Below are 9804 nucleotides of genomic sequence, written 5' to 3' on the forward strand. Positions count from 1 at the left end.
CTTTGTCTGATGTGCTTTTCCATGTGCCAGTCAGTATTTTGTGCTGACTGGAAGGGAAAGGACAAGGCACTGCTTTATGATGGATGTTTTTAGACCAGGGCATTTTAAACAGTACATGCAATTTGCAGATCAGTAATTTGTAGTTGTTTGTCAGTTTGTTTGTGAGAACCGATCCAGCATCTTAGGTATGCCTATGGCTAAAAATGAACATAAAAGATACCTAGTTATGACTGAAAACTTTGCACTGTGAAAGCAGGAGTATTCCTGTGGTAGCAAATTGGCCTGCAGAGAAACAGAAATGAGCTGAAAGCAAGATGCTAAAATCAAATTGTAGGCCAGGTTTTTCGCCAGTGTCCTTCACAGTGCCAAGACCACCTGGAGTCCAGCATAATGTGAACACTTGCATTTGGAGCCCGTCTCAGTTGTGCAGGGAATCACTTTCCAAAACCAGTTTTCCTGCCAACAGGGTTTGTTTGCTTGGTGATAAGAAACAATGGTCAGCTCAGTTTGTTGCTTGAGCATTTTAGTGACTGAGAAGTCTGGCATCCTGTACTAGATCCATTTTCTTAGCTACTCAAATGCCAGCTTGGCAGCCTATCTAGGAAGCTGATAGCACTGGGACAGGCGTGATTGTGGAGGTTGTTTTCAACAGTTTCTAGTAAGTCTGTTTTTAAGACAGCTCCTTCCTTTTTTCCTTTCCTGGGGAAAAAAAAGTCATAGTTACCACCTTCATGACTGGGAAGTCTGGGTGAGAGAGATGAGGGAGGCATGGGCATGCAGCTTAATATCCTACTTTTCAAAGTGCCTTAAAAACAGGACTGGGTTTAGTTTTGAGTAAGGCTGGTATTTATTCATAGTTATACCCCATTTTTTGACCTTTTTGGCCTCTGGGGTTGACATGTGCTCAAGCACCCATTCATTTCTCTCACGGGCCTTTCCAGTTGTCAGGAATAGCTGGGAAGCTTTTGCCAAAACCCTTCCATCTGGCAAAAGCACCGTGCACTTGCAGTGGGGCTGTGCTGAGTCAGTGCATTCTCTTGGCGCCATTCCACAGGGCTGAAGAAGTCAGAACAAGACTGTCCTTGTGCCCAGGTCTCAAGTTGTGTCCCCATGGCATGAAGCTTCCCAGAGTCCTGAGACTCAACCTTGGGATGAAGCCCGGTGTTATTTGAGAAAGCCTGAGCGTGGTATCCATGGAGAGGACAACGTGCTCTAGGTGGCACATCCTTATTTTACTGATGTCACAAACAAGTTATTCTTGTGCACTGCAGAGAGCCTCACAGCCACAAAACCAGCAATAATTTTATAAATGATAAGCTTGTTTTCCTCCTCCTGTTCCCAGATACTCTGAGTGCAGCAGACAGCAGAGATGTGCATTGCTGGAATCCAGAGGGTTTCGTAATTTGGCAGCCACTTGCTGAAAGCCCTGCAGATACAAAACAACACTTATTTCAAGTCTTGAGAAACATCTCCTACTAAGTAGAAGAAAAAAGCATTTAGGTGAAGCAATGTTGCCGGTCCCATTTGTTTATGAGGCTTGGGTTTTGTCTTTATACATTTTAAATGCTTTTTATTTTCCTTCTGCTTTTTAAGCCTTTCAAGTTCATGTTTTCCATACGACAAGAAAGTCTGGAATCAAGTCCTTACTTTTAAAAGTAAAAATTTGGTTCAGAGTCCTGTATAATCATGCAGCTCCAGACATGGGGTGTTTAAAAATAAAGCCACTTTGATGAGAACTACCCATCTTGAAGGTGACTTTCTGTTCTGAGTTTAAGTAAATACTTTGTTGACAGTTTAAGAAGCTTTTATAACAGCACCTGATCTGTGTTTGCTTTCCACTTGGATCTCTCTCTCTTTTCTTCTTAAATTCTAGAGCTTGTTTCACCTCTGTGTGCTGATGAGATCAGAAATGTAGTGTGACAGCATTTGGTGAACAATGCATCCTAGTGCTTTCAGAAATACACCTGCAGATTTCATGCAGTTGTCCCTGAAGCTGCTGAGTGGTACCATGGGACACAGAGCCCAGCTTCAGAGACAGGAGGAGGAGGAGGAAGGTGGTTTGGGTTTGTTGGGTGGGGTAAGGCAAGGAACGGAAAGCCTGGCGTGGCTCCCTGTGGGAATCCCAAATGCCTTCAGAGCCTCAAGCTTGATTACTTGGTGTTTAACCCAGTCCTTGTTTTTGAAAGGAAGTTGACAGACAAATTAATTTTTTTTAGTTGAGCTTTCTGCATATACTTATTTTAAGTTTGTTGTTTGGTGCAGTTTGATGCAGATCCTCAAGCTGTTTGCAAAAGGCAAGGAGACGTGCCTGGAAATGCATTATCCAAGGGACACAGACACAGCTTTTTGACAGGCTGCTCTTCTTGCTAACACCTGGTAAATGCAGAGACCTGGCTCCATGTAAGTCCCATTCTGTAAGTCTCAGTGTAGAGCCAAATGCTCTACACTGGCATTTCTAGGAGGTTACTGCTCTACTTGTGTGGTTTGAATCCCTTAAGTCTTTGGCCCCGTGCCCTGGAGTGCCAGCAGAGGCTTGCTGTAATTGCCCGTAAGTGCACCGTCTGTCAGATTATTGTTTAATTATTCCAGCTTCTCACCACCACACACTGCTCTGTGTCTCTCTTGCTATCTTTATTTAATTGAGTGGAAGAAATTTGAGACTTGTGCTTCTCTTACATCACTTTGTTTTTACCCATCCTCGCTGCATCCTACCGTGAAGTCCCACCTTTTGTTTGCAGAAGTCAGTCTTCTATAGAGAAAAAAACCATTGTCAGTATCTCAAGCATATGTTAGAAAGAGAATCAATATTTTAACACATGGTAAAGTCAAACCATAAATCTCTCAACACAGTGAAATGATTGTATTATTCTCCCTTGAAACACCGCTCCTCCCCCTGGTAAACAAGAGAGGGAAAGAAAACTTTTGGATAACTAAGCCCTTGTCCTCACAATGCAGGACTGTTCTTAGCCCTTCTCTCTGTGTTGCTCCTTCCTCTTCAAGATCCATCTTTCCCCAGCCCATCCCTGTTGATCTGTTCCAGAGTATTACTGGGGTATCAGCTCTTTTCCCAAGATCAGCTTGTGATGACCAGTTCCACTGCCTACCTGCTGCCATTTCAAACATCTCTGTGCCTCCTCCCATCCTTCCTATCAGGATCTTAATAATGTGTGTTGAAAAATAATCTTTCTGAGCTCTCTCTGACACTCTCCTTGTCTGTATGGCCGATAAAAAAGCCTGGCAACACTCTGGCTGCTTTTCTTCTCTCGTGCTCCCTGTGCCTGTGACAAACATCTGTCATTTTTCTGGTCTTACACTTGGCTTTCAGCCTCTGAATCAGAACACTCTTCTTGTACAGCCCCTCACACAAAGATCAAGGCTCTGGTGCACACCACAATAATAGTGAATGTTAGGGTTGCTGGCACTCACTCTGCTCTAGTTTTCATGGCTCTGGGCAGAAGGAGTTTAATTATGTCCTTTTGGAAGATCTATCTGCACCTGAATGATTTAGTTTTCAGGGTTTCATTTAGAAATTCTCAGCTGTAACCTCCCTTTACAGGTGTACTCCCTGTAATGCCTGGCTCCCTGACTGATTTTGGGGGTTGTTCTTGTCACTTCCTGTAACTGAACTGTAGGATTACTTATTTCATACTGCTTTCTGATTTTATTTTTCATCCATCTCTTTTCTTCAGGAAGGAGCAATTTATGTAAGAATTTCAGTGTGGAATTGACTTTAGGCTTTATTGCTGTTTGTCACCCTTCAGGAAATACATCCCTGGCTCCAGCACTCAATCTCTGCTGGCACTCTGAAGAGGAAGAGAAAATAATAGAACTGCAGCTATTAAGACCAACAGGCAAATATTTTATTCAAACTCAACTTCTTCTTCCTGGGTCACTCCTAAGGAATATTTTTCTGATTGTGAGGATGCGAACAAGTGGTGTGTTTTTTGTTTGTCTTCCTGGAGACTCTCCTGTTCAGCTGATCTTCATCATCTTCCACATTTCAGGCAGCAGGGCTTGCAGCAGTGACAAGCTGTAATCCCAAGGAAAACTGCTTGTGCCTGTGGCCTGGGTTAACCTGCTGGCAGTGATACGTGCCTGGGCAGGGGCAGCCGTTTCACACAGCTCAGCATGGCTATGCTGCCACTCCCAGCCACTTTTAGGACACAGGTGAGGTGTTTACAGCAATCTCAAAAAAGCCTGTAATAAAGTTGTTCTGCCTTCCTGGAGCCACCACTGCCAGAGACCTTTCCCCTTTCTTGGCTACTGCGGGAGCCTCCTTCCTTTGGCTTCACACCTTTATCAGCTAAAATGATCCAGTCAAGAACTGGCTGTGGTCAGGCTCCGTCTCAGAAGGAGAGGCTACACTACCACTCTTGTGGCTGCTGAGAGCAGGAAGATCAGAGAGGACAGCAGGGAGGTGGAAGCCTGCTCCCTCTTTTATGTGGAATGGAGTCAGGATATGCCCTTGTATGAAGATGAGCAGAGAAAAGCTTGGGCTGCCCTCGCATTTCTGCGCACCGTGCCATTCCAGTCAGCCTGGTACTAATCTGCAGGGATCTCTGGAGGCATGAAACAACATGCAGTGCAAATGAAATCTGAGCCACACCACACCACAGTACTGGTGCCAGCTTCTTTTAGAAGGCTGCCATGAGAGCCAAGGGAAACAGGTAAAATGGTAGGAGATGCCTTGTACCACCTGCAGGCACAGACCTACAGCACTCCAGCAGCTCGTGAGCCATGTGAAAAGCTGGTGAACCCAGGGCCACTTAGACTTGAATGCACTTTCCTGGGGAGGAAGTGGCTTTTCCCTTGGAAAGCTCAACTCCCCAGGGTCTGCATGAGGTCAATGGAAAAAGTGATTTCTTCAGAATGTGATTCAGAGTGCCTAAGCACTGGGCTTATCTTACTGGCTACAGAGGAAGCTCAACTTCTGTAGATTTCAACTCACTTTTGAGAATACTCATCCCCTCTTGCCCCTTAGTTGTGAGAGTTATACTAGACCTGGATGTGGTTAGTCCTTGGAAGGCACACTACCTACTGAAATTCAGGTGCTGCAGACCAAAGCTATGAGAAGCTTGTCTACCAGAGCACAGGGCATCCTGTTGGATCCTGCTTTGTCCGTTTGAGTTACCCTGGGATGTCAGAAATGGATTTGCAAGTACCAGAAAGGAAAATTAAATTAAGAAAGGTTGGTTTCTTTATGGTTGTCCTGACTGGAGCTGGAATAATCAGCATCTGTTTCAGTTTAACTGAGTTTTCATTCTGGCCTTTCTCCCCTTTCAAAGTACAGGCAACTGAAGCCTTTAATTTGCCCTGTCTTTCACTGCAGAGGAAAATAGGAGTTTCTAACAGCTGTTACTATCCTGTCTAGAATAGCTACACTAAAAAAATACAGTTTATTGTCTGTTGTGAATGAAAAAGCTCTTTCTTGTTTCTGTTGTTTGTTGTGTTGACTTTGAAAGATAAATTGTTTGAACTGGTTTGTATAAGTGAAGATTAGCTTGCCTGATAGGCTGCTGGATTTGCAGTTTTCCCTTGCACTGAACAAACTGAAGAACTGCTGGCCTTGGGACAGTTAGGACACAGCACATACTGGAAAATATTTGTGTTCATACAGGTAAATAAGAAAATAACTTCATGCGTGACATTCTGGATGTGCTGCTTCAGTACTGCCATGTCTTGTCTTTCCACCTGGAAGAGCTCTTTTAAGACCTAGGAAGCCTTTTAAAAACATTTCTAACAGACATGGATAGGTGGCTAATGAGTTGAAAGTAGAAGCTGGCAGGACCAGAATTAGTTTTTACAGGTAGTTCTAAAATCCTAAATCGTGCTGCTTGTTTTTGGGAACATAGGTACTCTGTCCTTTTATCATACATTTGCTTTGTAAAAACAACTGGAAAAAAAAAAAGCAAAAATAACTTCTTGTCACTCAAGTAAGCAGACCTGGCTCTGAATATGTAAAAGGAAGTGACAGTAAAAATAGCAACATCTTATTGTACTGTAGTCCTTCAACAGAGAACCACATTTCAAGGTTCCCCTTCTTTGCATCCTTCTTTGTATTGCAAAGGCATCTTGCCCCAAGCAGAAGCTTTTGCTCTGGGGGGTCAGAGTCTGATTTCAATGGGACAGAGCTTGGTGTCAGCCTGGTGCATTGAGGATCAGCTTCTAGACCTTGACAAGGGCTCTGATTCTCCATGGGCATCCTCCAGGTTTGGTTTCTGTGCCTTCCTCTCTCCCCTTCTGCCAAGTGGTCCAGCCTTCTCAGTTTTTGTCTACTCATAGTAAAGGCAGTGGAGCAAAGGTGCCATTCGAGGGGAAGACAGAAAATAACTGTCTTCTGCTGCTGCAAAGACTATTTCCATGATGGCCATGGTGCTCACAAAATTAAGTGGGATTTGTTGTGCCATCAGCCTTCAAAACATGCTTCTATCCCCCAGAATAACTAAACCCCTTGCAACCCTTGGCCAAGAGACTGAAGCCAAACTTCTGGTAAACTGACAACTCAAGGGAAAGGAATAGGATGTGACAGGAAGGTCTAGATAGATTGAGGTGTAGATGAGAAGAAGGTAAAACCTAGCGTGAAATTTTGAGATCTGAGATATGATAGTGGGAGATTGAGATACCGAAAGAAAGAAAGAAAGAAAGAATGAACAAGTGGGAATTAGAGTTTTATGTTGAGACTGGTTGGCAAGGAACTGGCAGACAGAAGACACAACAGAACTTCAGTACAAGGAAAGGAAAAGGAAGAGAGTGGAAATTCAGGGGGATAGGCAGTGACATGAAGAACCAGACAAGAGACTGGACTAGGACCTGGCATGGGGGAGCCAAAGTTGGAGGCCCTGTTGGAGATTAGGAAAGGAGGGACAGTCTGGGGAAGGAACAGGTGATGCAAGCCTGAGAGTGGAGGTGGGGCACAGGCAGCAGGGAGGGAATGGAGCAGCAGGGGAGAGCTGTGGGAAGCAGCCCCACACAGCGCAGAGCAGGGGGTGTGTGGGTGAAGAGGGGCACCATGGGCTCTGCCTGCTGGGACATCCTGACTTGCAGAGCTGGAAGTGGAACAGAGCTTCCCTGAGGCTGCGCTTCATGTTGGCTCAGCCAGCAAAGAATTTGCCTCTTGTGCTCCCTGCCCCAGCAGCAGCACAGAAACCACTGGAGCTGAGTGTCCTTGGCTAAGGCAGCAGCAGCTGCCTGCCTGGGGGAGGAGAGCAGGCTTTTGGGCAGTTGGATGACAAAAATTTTACAGTTGGGAGGAGGTAGTGAAAAGGCCACATGACCGAGGGAGAAAGGGTCAATTCATTAGTCTGGCAGCCACTAAATTAAGAAAAGGCAAGTGGGACTATATATCAGAGATATCTGAATTCGGTCAAAGATGATTCTGAAGTTGCTAGATTGATCTTGTGGTCGGCTTAAGCAAGCTTAACTAATTAATTGCTTTATTTTAGTTCATTGTGTAAGAGCTAGCTCCTAATAAATCACAGTGTTTTGTAGAAACATGCTTGAGACAACTGTGTAAATACTAAATAGCCTTAGGGATGGTCTTATGAATCCACTGAATAATCCAAATTCCAACACTCATCCCCCTCTGCTGCTGGTCTGGATGGAGGATAACAGCCACTGCTGCTGTTTCTCTGTCAGTAAAAGGAGAAGTCTGTGCAGGACACACAGGGGTGGGGACACCCAGCTGATGGCCCATGGAGGTGCTGTGGTGCTGCATGATCCTGCACTAACTGCTGTCCTTTTCAGGAGCACAGGAACTGCTACAGGTGTTACAGGAACATTATGAATGTTGCAAAGCCAAGCCTTTAGAAGTTAGGCAATGTCCAAACGAAATTGCCAGTGAAACCTTTATTCAGAACCACGTAGGTTATGAAATGCTCTTTAATTATATTTCTCCTCCTGCTCATTTCAGTGTGGATGGCAATAGTTCAAGGCCGTTGTACAGTCCTGTGAGGTTTCTGGGGCAACAATCTCCTGATCCTCAGAGACCCTTCACTAATTCTTGTAAGGATTGTGAACTCCTGTATTCACTCTCTGCTCTGGGACAGGTCTGTGCCAGTGAGATCTGGGGACAAACATTGCTGATGGAGACTGGGAGTGGGTTGGTGCTGAGCTTTCCAGCATCCAGTAGGAGGGTATAAAATTACCTACTCCATTTGGGCAGATTAAAAACAAATCTTTCATGCATGAATTCTGCCTTTGCAAAAATGTCTGTTAGTTCTGATTGCTGGCACAAGTATTGCCATAGTATCAGTCTAATCTCATATGACACATTTAAGGATTTGCAGCAGAAGGGTGGAGTTAGCAGTGTAAATTTCTTGGCTGATTTATCTCTTGTGACAATTGTCCTGCTCTGCTTTATATCAGCCTTTCAGAACAAATCAGGGTTTTTGAGTATAAAGTAACATTTCTTTAGATTTCAAATAATAATTTTTTTAAAGCAAAGTGAGTGGAAGCAGAAGTAGACTCTCTAACAGAACCAGAGTACATGTAGCACATATCCTTGGTAAATATTTCAATGCTAAGGCAACTGGGCAGTGACACTTTGCACACAAGGGGCCTGAGAAATGTAAAGGTACATGACAAAACATTCAGATCCTCCCTACAACATGACAGTCTTTTAATGCAAATGACTGTGTTCAATTAAGTCACACAAGAAACATTTTTTTTCAGACTCCAAGCTCTCAAGGCAAAGTGTGTATTTCCATGTCTTGCAGAGGATCCTGCACAGTCCACAACAAAATTTTACTGATTAATAACAGCACATAAACATCCAGTCATTGTAAGAAATATTGTCACTAAGAAATTTCAACTGGTTTCTGTCTTGTGACCCAATATGCCAAAAATACAATTCTGCTTTTAATGCGGTCCAGCATTTATTAGTAAAAGCCCACATAACCACATTGAAATGTCTGGTTTGCCAGACTCACACAAAGGCGATTGGCAGAATTTTGGTATTTGATAATTGAATGTGAATAGCCTTGTTTCACTGAAACTAGTCCAGATGATTGCCAAAAGTTGTAAAAAATCTGGTGGAAATAGCAGATACTCAGATCTGACTACCTGATGTGGTTCCCAAATTTACTCATGGTTTTGATTCTGCTGAAGTAGCTGCTGAATGTGAGCCTGTGGGCCCAGTCCAGACTAGCAAGTACTGAGATCAATTAGTAGACTCCTATTAATTTGAATGTATTTAGAAATTATAAATTTGAGATGCTACTGCAGTGCAGAATCCATCAAGGCTTGAAAGGGGAACTGATTGCAACCACCTGAGAACTTAGCATCAAAAAGCTAAACCTTTCTCAGCAAAATACTGAAAGATCTGTTATAACAAGTCGTCAAGGAACTTGCTCTTGAAGCCCATCCTAAATGAAAGGGCGACTGATGGCAGGTGCTCTGTCACACTTGGGTATATTTGTCTACACAGAGGTGTGGCTGTCACCTTCTGGTATCCCTTGCGAAGGCTGCTTGGTTGGGCTTAGCCTGAGCTGTCTGCTACAGGAAGAGGAGTCAGCATATTGGTCCGAGGTTACAGTAGCTGACAGCTGGGGATGCTCCCGATTTTGTCTCAAAAGGAGACACGGGGATGTCGCGGTGCCCATTTCTTTGGCGGAGTCTCAGCAGCTAAAGGCGCCTTGCAGCAGGAGCTGAGCCCTGAGCGCCCGGCACTGAGGAGAGCCGCTCCACACCACCCATCCCTCCAGAACCCCGGGTCCTGGCTGCGCTGGGGGCCAGCTCGCCATCCAGCGGTTGGAACGGCAGGAAAACACCTCCTGTTTGCTGTAACACTTCAATGAACTGCACTGG

The sequence above is a fragment of the Camarhynchus parvulus genome, chromosome 6 (genome assembly GCF_901933205.1).
Source record: "Camarhynchus parvulus chromosome 6, STF_HiC, whole genome shotgun sequence".
Taxonomy (NCBI): Eukaryota; Metazoa; Chordata; class Aves; order Passeriformes; family Thraupidae; genus Camarhynchus; species Camarhynchus parvulus.